Below are 13204 nucleotides of genomic sequence, written 5' to 3' on the forward strand. Positions count from 1 at the left end.
AAATCAAAGTAATACAGGGACATTTCTAAAGCAGAAGGTTTATTTAACATAGATAAGAGTTATGCTCATTTGACACAGATAGGAACAGCCAAACTGTCAAATTTTTTTTTCAAAGTTTTAGAATAGAATTGAAAGACACGGAAGTCCAGCCTGTATTTCAATTATGATGAGGAGTAGTTGGTTAGGTGTCTGATGGTGATGGACTTGAAGTGTGTCGTCCACTGGAAAACGCTGTTCTCCAGGATTGCCGTCTCTGCACAATTCTGAGTTCAGTTTAGTTCAGTAGCTCAGTCATGTCCGACTCTTTGCGACCCCATGAACTGCAGCATCCCAGGCCTCCCTGTCCATCACCAACTCCTGGAGTCCACTCAAACAAATGTCCATTGAGTCGGTAATACCATTCAACCATCTCATCCTCTGTCGTCCCCTTCTCCTCCTGCCCTCAATCTTTCCCAGCATCAGAGTCTTTTCAAATGAGTCAGCTCTTCGCATCAGGTGGCCAAAGTATTGGAGTTTTCAGCTTCGGCATCAGTCCTTCTAATGAACATCCAGGACTGATCTCCTTAAGGATGGACTGGTTGGATCTCCTTGCAGTCCAAGGGACTCTCAAGACTTAGTGTGAGGCTAACTGGGACATTCTGCATGATATCTGCAAAGTGGAAGTGAGGCAGCAGTGTGTTCCTGTGCTCAGAGAGGAGCACCTTGGGCAGCTGATCATTGCCCTTGCTCACCCACGCTCACCTGCTTCACGCCAGGAGACCTCTGCCCACAGCTCCTTCAGCTCATGCCAGACCTGGTGGGTCAGCCTCTCCAATGCTTCCCCCCACCCCCCACCCCACCCCCCCACCACCATCCCACCACCCCACCACCCCCCGCCGCAAGTTGCACTGAACTCCCTGAGCACAAGAGCTTCTCCCACAGGACACCCCACCAGGGAAGCAGGAGTCTGGGAAACAGTGAGAGATCAATGTAGGTGCCAGTACATTCTAATTCCATTTTGCCCCATCATTTCTGGTTCAGCTTTACCCATGAGTCCCTCACTGTTTGCATTTTCCCTTCCAGACTACCAACCCTGTGGACTTCAGCCCAGTATCTCTTAGAGAAACATCAGCAGCACATATATGGTGTAACTAGCCCCACACTTGTGTAAAGTCAAATCCCTTATAACATACATAGCCTCTGGGGTCTCTTTCTGATCGAACTCTAAAAATGACCCATAAAAAATTCTTGGGGTTTACAAACAAGAAGGAGAAAGACTAAAAAGCAAACAAATGCATTTTACAACTCTTGGGAGCAACTTTCTATTTGTCATATTGGATGCTGCTCTACTCAAGAATTGCAGAATAAAAAATGTAATAGATCAGTTTAAACAAACAAAAACAAACTCAGTTCCAAATTGGAATACAAACCATTGAACTGTGATCAGTATGCCACAGTAATGGCAGGACACCCATGATGATGTGTTAGTTTCAAATATTCTCAAACAACTAAAAACAGTCTTAAACCACCCAAGAAGTAAAATATATTCAAACACCTTCGAAAAGGACAATTGTGGACATTGGTACCCTGTGGTCATTTTAATTTTTAAGGAGTATATGACTCATGTATTTTTTCCTTTTATCTAATTTGAGATAAGAATGTAACTTAAAAGTTATTCTGCATTAGGACACAATTCTGATTTTGTACAGTACAATTAATTTTATTTTCAGTGCAGCTTAAGAAGGAAATATATCAAACTAGTCCTTGCCCTTCTAAATAGTAGATAAACTGTGTGCCCATCTGTCAGTTTCTGCTTCTTTGAATTACAGACCAGTGAGCTTTCTGGGTTGAGTGATCCATTTATAGTGGATCTTGAGTTCATCAATACATTTTACAAAGTATTTCCACTAGAAACAAAACCGTCATTGAAAATGAATCATAAGGGTTACTGTCAGTTTCTGTACTTGAGACACATAAACTAATATTGGCTAAAAAACAAATTTCTTTCATGTATATTAACTTAACTAATGAAGCTTTGTTATTTGGAGACTTTCTGTCATGTAAAACAGGAGTGATCGTGGCATTTTAGTCATACATTGACATATAAAACTTCCAACTTAAACAGCTTCTGTCTTTGGTACATCAAAATGACAAGGTATCTTTAAAACTAACTGTTTACTACCAAGTATATTGAAACAGGGTGAATGGAACAAAAGTAAGGATGGAAGAAATCAATTACTGAGAACTAATTCATCCAAACTTGAAAGCAGAAACTATATCTATACACCCCTTAGTAGTGTCCAACTCTTTGCAACCTTATGGACTGTAGGCCACTTGTCTCCTCTGTCCATGGGATTCTCCAGGCAAAATACTGGGGTGGGTTGCCATGCCCTCCTCCAGGAAAACTTCCCAATCCAGGGATTGGAACCCACATCTCTTATGTCTCCAGCATTGGCAGACACGTTCTTTACCACCAGCACAACCTGGGAAGCTTCTCTTGAGCCTATAGGAAAACATATCAAATGTACTGCTAAAATAAAGTGTTAGTCACTTAGTGGCTTCTGACTCTTTGTGACTCCATCGACTGTAGCCCACCAGGCTCCCTCCATGGAATTCTCCAGGTAAGTATACTGGAGTGGGTTACCATTTCCTTCTCCAAGGGATTTTCCCAACCCAGGCATCAAACCAGGTCTCCTGCTTTGCTAGCAGATCGTTTACTATCTGAGCCACTAGGGAAGCCCCAAATGCACTGATGATATAGCATATATTTGCCTTTCCATTAAAAAAAAAAAGGCTGATAATAATAAAATGTGGGCAAGATATTTATTGAATAAAACCTCATGTCTCTTTCTGTGAGAAGTCATATATGGATTTCTATCTATTAATATTTAATGGCTAGCATTGTACACCTGGGAGTTGGCCCCCACTTCTGAGACCTTTCTGAACCTTCATTTTCCTCTTTTACCTTTCTTGTTCTTCCTTAACCCAAGTTTTGTTAACTATTAAAAAAAAAACAAAAACAAAAACAAAGAAAAGCAAGTGAATTGACTGTTTACTTACAAAGAAGGGCAGTAAGGAGACTTTATCAGAGACCCCTTAAATTTTCTTTTTTCCTGGCAAAATGTCTTACTACATGGTTCAGTTTCTCCTATCAGAAGTGTGTCAGGGAAGACCTCTGAAGGCCCTGAGATTTTACTCTACTTGAATAATCACAAGTTAGCCAGTTTTATTTTCACAGAAGCTGACCAGAGACCCAAGACTCCTGGGACGGAAACAAAGAACTTTCACAGCACAGCAGGAAGCAGGTGCCTCATGCTTGTGTGTGTTCCTTTTGCTCTCCAAGTTTCATGGGGTGAAATAGAGGGACCCAAGTGGATGCTGTGCTTGCAGAGGATCTACATCATAGCTGAGGGATCTCAAGCTTAGAAAACTTCGATCTTTAATAGAATGAGCTGCAAGGAAACCTGACCTTTGCTCCAGAGGGGAAGTTATTTCTCTCTCCAGGGTTGCTTGCTACACAAATATATTTGGGAAATAGCTGATATGAAAGATTGTCAGTGCTTCTGTTCTGAAGATGTGAAAAACTGTGGAAAATATCATGGAGAATTATCTTCCAACAAAAGTTATACTGGACTTAGTTCAACATTTTTGTAATATGAAGAGCAGGCATCTGCCTAACCTTAAACTCAAAAAGTGTGAAATAGCAAACAGAAGAAGTGCTCTCTAGCAGGATAGAACTAATCCAAGTAATTTATTAAGCTTCCAATTACATACGGCCTTGTATTAGAACTATACCAAGCAAATTACCTGTTAAAAACATTTCCTTCCTTAACTACTTCATTTAACATAAAATGAGAGTAATGTTCTAGAAATATGTTTATTCCAATTGCTTTGAAAATAAAACTCTGCCTTAGGAGCAGGGTCATTAGGCATATTTAAAGTGTGAATAGAGAAATAAAGAAAGATAGGTAGGTGGATAGATAGATGATAGTTTTGGATTTTTTTTTTAATTGCACATAATGCAAAACATTCACTGAAGATAGGCTGATAGCCTCTTTTTTGTGCTATGTTCTTGAGGTGAAAGGAGAAGGGTTATTGAATTGGAGGATATGATTGCTACTAGCAAGGACTCATTTTCTCTATGTCAACAGACAAAATTGTGTTTACTCCTTAGGCTGTGTTCACAGATACATATTGGAATGTCTGAACTCACTCAGAAGAAGAATAAAAATAAATTTAATTAAAGATATGTTAGCAGTTTTATTTAAATTGTGGAAAAATAAGCAACTTGACTTTTCCATGAGATTTCTGTGCATTATAAGAGTTTAATCTTGCCGGTGTTTTTTCACATTGGTTGATATTTTTTCAAATACTAGGTTTTTGGCTTTTTCCCATCATCTGGTTTACCTGTATGTAACATATGATTATACATCTGCTAATTATGGAGTTATTTAGATTATAGAGGTAATACATTTTTGAATCACATAAATATAGATGGAAAGATGGAATCCAATATTGACACCACCGTGAGTTAAGTAACCACAACAGAGCCAAGGGTCTGAGAGCCTCTGAGGAGGTGCAAAGTGGGAAACCTTCACCTTCAGATGCACATTTCAGTAAAATGAATGGGAGTAAGGAAAGAAGCCAGAGTCATGCTCAATTCTATGTTAATGGCTGATTGAGAAAGAGGGAAAGAGAGTAGACTCTTCCTTTCTGTCCAGAGGAAAGTCATATCTCCTGAATCTCCACTCTGAGCAGAGTAAACAGCCCACCCAAAAAGAGTTTTAGAGGTGTCTCATTCTATTTTACCTCCTACAATATGTTCTGACTTGGTAATTCTATCTGTTTTATAGCCCCTCAAGTTAGCATCTATCTTTTCTCTGTAAATATGATAAATACTTGGAATTTGGCTATTATATATTGGTCTCTGTATTTGATTGTTTCACTGAAACAAAAACTTGGAATTGAATATTTCCAACTACATACATTTTACAGTTGAAATATTCTGTATTTAAGATATTTATAAGCTGTAAAAGTTTTCCCATGAAACTCACATTGTGTGTGTGTGTGTGTGTGTGTGTGTGTAAGTGATGATTTGAGTCACTGAAAGTCAAGTCATGACCTCAATGAAAATCTAACAATTATTTTATTTTCTGTAAGGTTCCTAAAAAGTACAAAGATCACTTTACTTCAGAGACTCCTACACACATATATCCATCCTGAAGTATAAAGGATATGAAAAGTAACTAAAACATCTGAAAGAATTTGAGAAGGAGAATACGCTTTATTTGGTTGCAAATTCATCAAGCAAGTAGGTTATTTATTTCCATAAGTTTAACAATACTTTTATGTACTTTCATGATGCTTAAAAAAAAAAAAAAAAAAAAAGCCTCCAGCACAGAATATGCAAGTTCCTTGAGTTGGCGGAGTCTAGGCAGCATGGTGATTGACAGCTGGGAGAATCTTTGTGATTGGCAGGAGACGGCCATTCCCTCCAGGAGACACTTTGCATGCTGCCACTAAAAATCATGCCAGCCTCTCTCTCTTACTTCTTCTTCCAAAATCTTTTATTAGTAAATTCCTCCTGCTGTTCCACCTAAGCCACTAAACACCTTATAGGCTGGCTTCCCCAGAAAGGAGAAAATAAGATATTAGCTGAAGGACTGCGTTCAACATCAGCACCTCAAAGGTGAACCACAGTGACATGTCAGAAAACCAGGTCAAATTCCCAGGTGAAAAAGCCAAAAAGATTTCCTCTTATTCCTTATTTCTAAAAGGGTGCAAAATATTCTAAATCTCCTCTGTAATTGTTCTCTTACCTCTCCAGTTCTCTCTGACAAGGGAAGGGTCCTGGACATAGCTAGTGGTCAAGAGAAGAAAGATCTAAAACATCCTTCTAATCTCCATTTTTTTCTAATATCTTATTTTTGATTGGATGATAAGTACTTTACAATATTGTGATGGTTCTTTCCATATCCAATTTTGTATTCTTACTTAGAAAAAGAATGAAGATCTCTCCTGATCTTTTTTTGTTTTCCTAAGTAAGAATACAAAATTGTGAATATGAGACATACCCATCTTCTCCATTCTTCATTTTCTAACATAAAAGCATTGGGAAAATATCCATTAGACTCCAGCCATACTGGCCTTCTTTTTCTTTCTCAAACATTCCAGTCATTTTTGGGTTTGCAACAGCTACATTTTGGGGAGTCAGAAATGCTCTTGTGCATGCTCAATCGCTTCAGGAGTAGCTGACTCTTTGCGACCCTGTGAACTGTAGCCCGCCAGGCCCCTCCATCCATGGGATTCTCCAGGCAAGAATACTGGAGTGGGTTTCCATGCACTCCTCCAGGGGATCTCCGTGATCCAGGAATTGAGCTTGCTTCTCTTATGTGTTTTGCACTGGCAGGTGGGTTCTTTACCACTAGCACCACCTGGGAAACCCAGAAATGCTCTCAGCAAACACTTAGTTATTTAATATTTTCTACTGTAATGAATAAATGAAGCAAAATAGGATGCTAAGCAATTCTGCACTAAGCTTTATTATTAAATGCATTAAGCAAAAATATTTACAAGTTACTCAAGGACTTCTTCTATTTTATGGAAAACTAAATCTATCCTTCCCTTTCCCCCAGACAAAGAACAGTTGTGTTTCTTTGATATATTTAATGTAGCTAATTTCTAGATTTCCCTAAATATTTTCTGTACCTAAAGAGAAGAGCCATCTAAAAAAATTCAACTTCCCTCCAGACCGATTCTAATTCTTAAATAGACCTGATGGGATAAAATATGGAAAGGATGGAGGAAAAGATTGAGCTGTGTGAATTAATACTGCTTGCAAAATAATGTGAAGTAGCATCTTCAACTTAAATGCACTTAAGAATGTTTCTGTTCCTTGGTGTTAAGAGCTAGCGTATAGAATTTCTGACAATTAATATTTGACCTTGAGAAATGGGGTGGAGGGAGAGGAGATTCTATAATCCAAAGAATAAAATGTCTGCAATTTATACTGGAGAATAAATGGGGAAGGGAACTTGGAGAGCTCTGACCCACGTCTAAGGGTTGGCAGAAATCGTCTTGACTTTGAAAAGTATAAAGCAAGAGGCTGGACTTAATGTATGGGCCATGAGTAGAATTTCCAGAAAGAAGAGTAAGCCTTGGATGGTGGAGATTAGAAAAAGGAAATCAGTTCAGTTCAGTCACTCAGTGGTGTCTGACTCTTTGAGACTCCATGGACTGTAGCACGCCAGGCTTCCCTGTCCATTACCAATTCCTGGAGCTTGCTCAAACTCACGTCCTTTGAGTCAGTGATGCCATCGAATCATTTCTTCCACTGCCATCCCCTTCTCCCTGCCTTCCATCTTTCCCAGAAAAAGGAGAGAATCACTCTCAAAGACAGAAACAGAGAAAAGACCAGGGTAGATATTCTAGAACACTCTGAACATAAAATACAGCTTCTGAGGCACAAGTAATCAATTATTTGATGTGCAATTTAAAATATTTCTCTCCTGGTTTAAATGCTTCTCTTGGTACCATTTGCTAGAGCCTGATACTTTCTAGAGCTTTCAGTAATAGAGTTCTAGAGAAGAAAACACCAGGAAATGAAGAGAAGCATAGCCCACTCCATGTATTCCTCTCAGCGCTCCCCCAAAGACAGGAAAAAGCCAAGATGAAGAGTTGTTGGTTGAGCAGCTTCAGTGGGTGAGCAGGAGGGAAGTGAGCGATGGTTTATGGTAGAGCAGAGAACAGGGTAAGCGTGTTGTGTGGGAGCAGCCACATTCCAGACACAATGAGGGCATGAGCAATGAGACAACCCCTCTCTTTCTAAGGTAATAAATAGAAGGAATCATCAATTAGAGGGAGGAAAACTGATGCATGGGTTACCTGTGCTGCAAAATTGCATGCTTCACAGAGAGTTTTATCAAGCATCAGCAATAATATGTATCAAAGGTTCACCACTTTGATGTAATTGATGTGTTCATCAGTAAAGAATCTGCCTGCCAATGCAGGAGAAATGGGTTTAATCCCTGGTCCAGGAAGATCCCCTAGAGAAGGAAATGGCAACCCTCTCCAGTATCCTTGCCTGGAACTCCCCACGGACAGAGGAGCCTGGTAGACTACAGTGCATGGGGTCACCAAGAATCTGACATGACATAGCAACTGAACAACGATAGCAAAATGGTGTTTGACTAAAGCGTCCTATGTTGTGAAGTGCACTGATTGCTCAAATTTATAGTACAGCTTTCTACTTTAAGTAAGTTTTTAGGGAAAAGTTTGATGTTAGCTCATCAATTTTATATCATGTAATGTTAATGAAATCTCTTGGTTTCCACACAGTAGCAGTGCTAAATGGAGATTTAAAAATAATGAACAAATGACTAATAAATAAGGTTATTGAACCAATTAATGAATGCCCACATTTATAAAACAGAATTATAAGGAAGCAAATACATTTTTCAGAAGATGACTCAGTAGGATGTTCATTAAGAGGTCAAGACTTTTAAAACATGAATAAATTCCCCAAATCAACATATGCAACTTTCCTAAAACAATTCTACCTTTAAAAAGAGATATGTTCCTGTAAATAGCAAATTCTCAGCCTTGCCAAAGACTGTTCATTTGGTTCTCAGAACACTCTGAGATCATTTCTCTACTTCCAGGCATCCCTGTTCTCAGGTGATCCTGAACACTGCCATTTGTCTGAACGTTATAAAATATCACATTAATCTTATTATTCTTCTACCCAAACTTTTTGTGGTCCTTCATTGCTTATTAATATTAAACTTAGGTCAAATTTCTCTTCCTGTGGTTTATGTTTTACCATATTTTTCCAGTTATCTATTTGTTCAGTCGCTAAATTGTGTCTGACTCTCTGCAATGTTGTGGACTGCAGCATGCCAGGCTTCCCGGTCCTTCACCATATCCCGGAGCTTGCTCAAACATGTCCACTGAGTCAATGATGCCATTCAAACATCTCATTTTCTGTCATCCTCTTCTCCTCCTGCCTTTAATCTTTCCTGGCATCAAGGTCTTTTCCAATGAGTCGTCTCATCACATCAGGTGCCCAAACAATTGGAGCTTCAATGCTACATAGCAAATCATCCCCAAACTAACTGATTTCAAACAATACCTTATTATCTTTCATGGTTTCTAGGGGCCAGGAATTCAGAAGGTGGTCTGACATTAAGTCCTATATGAGGTTTCAGTCAGAGGGAGGCTGCAGCTAGAACATTGGGACTTACCTGGTATAAGGGAAACCACTTTTTGCAGTGTTTGAGTTTCTCCACGTGGTCCTTCTAAAGGTGGTACTTTGGGCTACCTCACAGCATGATAATCTGGGGGCAGTCAGATAGCTAGCATGGCAACTAAAGGTTCTACTGTGATTATTACAAAGAAATAGGTAGAAGCTTTTATCTGCCTACATAATGCATGTGTGTGTCTGTGTGTGTGTGTTAGTTGCTCAGTCTTGACCCACTTTGTGACGTCATGGACTGTAGCCTACAAGGCTTCTCCTCTGTCCATGCAATTCTCCAGGCAATAACAGTGAAATTAGTAGCCATTTGATAGCTTATGGTGAATTTGATAGCTTTCGGATTCGTGATCTCCGAAGAAGATTTAGCTTTGGAACCAGGGACCAGGCTTGATCACTCAAGAGCTTTTGTGTAGCAGAGTTTTTTTAAGTAAGAAAATGGACAGAGAAAGCTTCTGACATAGACATCAGAAAGGGGGACAGAGAGTCCCCCCCTCCTAGTGTTAGCAAGGGAGTTATATACTTTTTTAATTGGTTATTGCAATAAATCAAAAGAATGTCTCAAGGTTGTAAAGATCTTACTAGACCCACTCCAACAATTTATATTTTAAGATGACAGGATTAGAACTAACAATAAAAAGATCTTACCAGACCCACTCCCCTAATATACATCTTAAGATAACAGGATTAGTCAGAAGGTTTTCAAGAAGGAGAAACTATCCTCAAGCAGGATACATTGTTGTTATATAATCCTTACTAAGGAATGTAGAAAAAAAAAACAAAAAACTGTTTGTCCTTCCCTCCTCCTTGAGAATTCTAGACCCCTATCTCCTCTTTGAGAGCCCCAGACCCTTTTCTCCTCCTTGGGGACCCTGGACTTCTTATCAACCTGCCTAGGCATTGACTCTCTCACATACATTCCTTTGTCCAGGGGATCCTCCCAACCAAGAGACTGACCCCAAGTCTCCTGCATTGTAGACAGATTCTTTACCATCTGGGCTTCCCTGGTGGCTCAGAGGTTAAAGCATCTGCCTCCAATGCAGGAGACCCAGGTTTGATCCCTGGGTCGGGAAGATCCCCTGGGGAAGGAAATGGCAACCCACTCCAGTATTCTTGCCTGGAGAATCCCATGGACGGAGAAGCCTGGTAGGCTACAGTCCCCAGGGTCGCAAAGAATCGGACACGACTGGGTGACTTCACTTTCTTTACCATCTAAACTACCTGGGAAATGTATATTGCATTATACATATAATGCAAATGTATCCCTAAAAACTCAGTTCGAATATCACCTTCACCAGAAATCCCTTTCTGATTCATATTTCTTTATAATTCTACTTTTTGCCATCCCCAATCCATCCTGTAAATATTTCTGTTAAAGTCTGACTTTGGGGAAAATAGCAGCATGTACTAATCATTGATTGAGAGATAAATCACTTTCTTTAGACTAGCACTCCAACTTGAGGAATAGCTCCATGTGTGTTCTGGGAAAGTCTGGAGTGAACCAGGCATTAATCTAACAATTATGTGAGCTCAGATGTAAGTGTGGATGAGAGATGAACAGAGTAAGACAGCTTCAGTTATCTCAGTAACAGAATCATGAGGTTTGTAGACATCACTGAATGTGTCTGATTCACACCATATAAACGGTAAGTTGTGAATACAGAAGGTCTCAATGCCATCATCCTACTGACAGACAGTTCCTGGAAATTCTAAGCTGCCCTTGAACTTTCCGAAGATATAAATAATCAGGCAGTGAGTCTACCTCTACAAGCAATTTTTCTCTAGACCTTGAAGTCACAGTTTTTGTAAATGAGTCATAACCATACTTCCTGATTCCTAGCAAAGTTCTGATTTACTCATTTTAACACAGCAAAACTATGGATAATATACCTTTTACTCTCACAAATGCCCTAATTTAGAGAGTAAATTGTATTGTCACCAAGGTCACATTTTTGATGTGAAATAGATCTTTCCATATAAATTTGCAGTTATTTTAAATTCAACACTAGCCAATTATTTTAAATAATAATAGATGTCAGTTTCCACTTTTTTATTATTTTTATTAAATTCAATTTACATACAATAATATTTATTGGTTTTAATTATACTGTTTATTGAATGTTGACAAATGTGGTCATACATGCAGATAGTGTTTCTTGATACAGAGCAATTCCATTACCCTATAAATTTTTCTCATGCCCCTTTCCAATTTATTCCCCCACTTCCTCCAGGCAGGTTTAGTTCTGATTTATATCACCATTCTTCAGTTTGTGTATCCTGCAAGTTCATAGGAGTGGAAATATATAGTACACTCTCTATTTTTTTCAATCTTTCTGCTTCTTTTGCCCAAGGCAATGTCTGTTTTTTTCTAACTATTTTTATTTTTTTAATACATATATTTTATTTTATTTTTAACTTTACAATATTGTATTAGTTTTTCCATGTATCAACATGAATCTGCCACAGGTGTACACATGTTCCCCATCCTGAACCCTCCTCCCTCCTCCCTCCCCGCACCATCCCTCTGGGTCGTCCCAGTGCACCAGCCCCAAGCATCCAGTATCGTGCATCGAACCTGGACTGGCGACTCGTTTCATATATGATATTATACATGTTTCAATGCCATTCTCCCAAATCATCCCACCCTCTCCCTCTCCCAACAAGTCCAAAGACTGTTCTATACATCAGACTTTATTTTTCTGGGGCTCCAAAATCACTGCAGATGGTGACTACAGCCATGAAATTAAAAGACGCTTACTCCTTGAAAGGAAAGTTATGACCAACCTAGATAGCATATTCAAAAGCAGAGACATTACTTTGCCAACAAAGGTTCATCTAGTCAAGGCTATGGTTTTTCCTGTGGTCATGTATGGATGTGAGAGTTGGACTGTGAAGAAAGCTGAATGCCGAAGAACTGATGCTTTTGAACTGTGGTGTTGGAGAAGACTCTTGAGAGTCCCTTGGACTGCAAGGAGATCCAACCAGTCCATTCTGAAGGAGATCAGCCCTGGGATTTCTTTGGAAGGAATGATGCTAAAGCTGAAACTCCAGTACTTTGGCCGCCTCATGCGAAGAGTTGACTCATTGGAAAAGACTCTGATGCTGGGAGGGATTGGGGGCAAGAGGAGAAGCGGACGACAGAGGATGAGATGGCTGGATGGCATCACTGACTCGATGGACGTGAGTCTGAGCGAACTCCGGGAGTTGGTGATGAACAGGGAGGCCTGGTGTGCTGCAATTCATGGGGTCGCAAAGAGTCAGACACGACTGAGCGACTGATCTGATCTGGTCTGATCTGATACATCAGTGTCTCTTTTGATGTTTCGTATACACGGTTATTGTTACCATCTTTCTAAATTCCATATATATGCGTTAGTATACTGTATTGGTGTTTTTCTTTCTGGCTTACTTCACTCTGATTAATAGGCTCCAGTTTCATCCACCTCATTAGAACTGATTCAAATGTATTCTTTTTAATGACTGAGTAGTACTCCATTGTGTATATGTACCACACCTTTCTTAACCATTCATCTGCTGATGGACATCTAGGTTGCTTCCATGTCCTGGCTATTATAAACAGTGCTGTGATGAACATTGGGGTACACGTGTCTCTTTCAGTTCTGGTTTCCTCGGTGTGTATGCCCAGCAGTGGGATTGCTGGGTCATAAGGCAGTTCTATTTCCAGTTTTTTTAAGGAATCTCCACACTGTTCTCCATAGTGGCTGTACTAGTTTGCATTCCCACCAACTGTGTAAGAGGGTTCCCTTTTCTCCACACCCTCTCCAGCATTTATTGCTTGTAGGCATTCATAGATGCTGTTGTGTATATCAATCATTCATTCCTTCTCATTATGGGGTAATACTCCAGGTATGCATATACTGTAACATGATTAGAAGCCATTCACCTGAGATGAGTGTGCAGGTTATATTCAGTTTGAGCTATTATAGGACAAAGCAAATATAAATATTATAGGAC

The 13204-nt window shown here is 39.5% G+C and overlaps 1 non-coding gene across 1 annotated transcript; it reads left to right on the forward strand.

The window, feature by feature from the left end:
• The first annotated feature begins 10230 nt into the window (after positions 1–10230).
• On the forward strand, positions 10231–10302 carry TRNAW-CCA (transfer RNA tryptophan (anticodon CCA)). Its single transcript has one exon. It is a non-coding gene; the product is annotated as a tRNA-Trp (tRNA).
• Positions 10303–13204: the final 2902 nt, after the last annotated feature.

The sequence above is a fragment of the Bos taurus genome, chromosome 20 (genome assembly GCF_002263795.3).
Source record: "Bos taurus isolate L1 Dominette 01449 registration number 42190680 breed Hereford chromosome 20, ARS-UCD2.0, whole genome shotgun sequence".
Lineage (NCBI taxonomy): Eukaryota > Metazoa > Chordata > Mammalia > Artiodactyla > Bovidae > Bos > Bos taurus.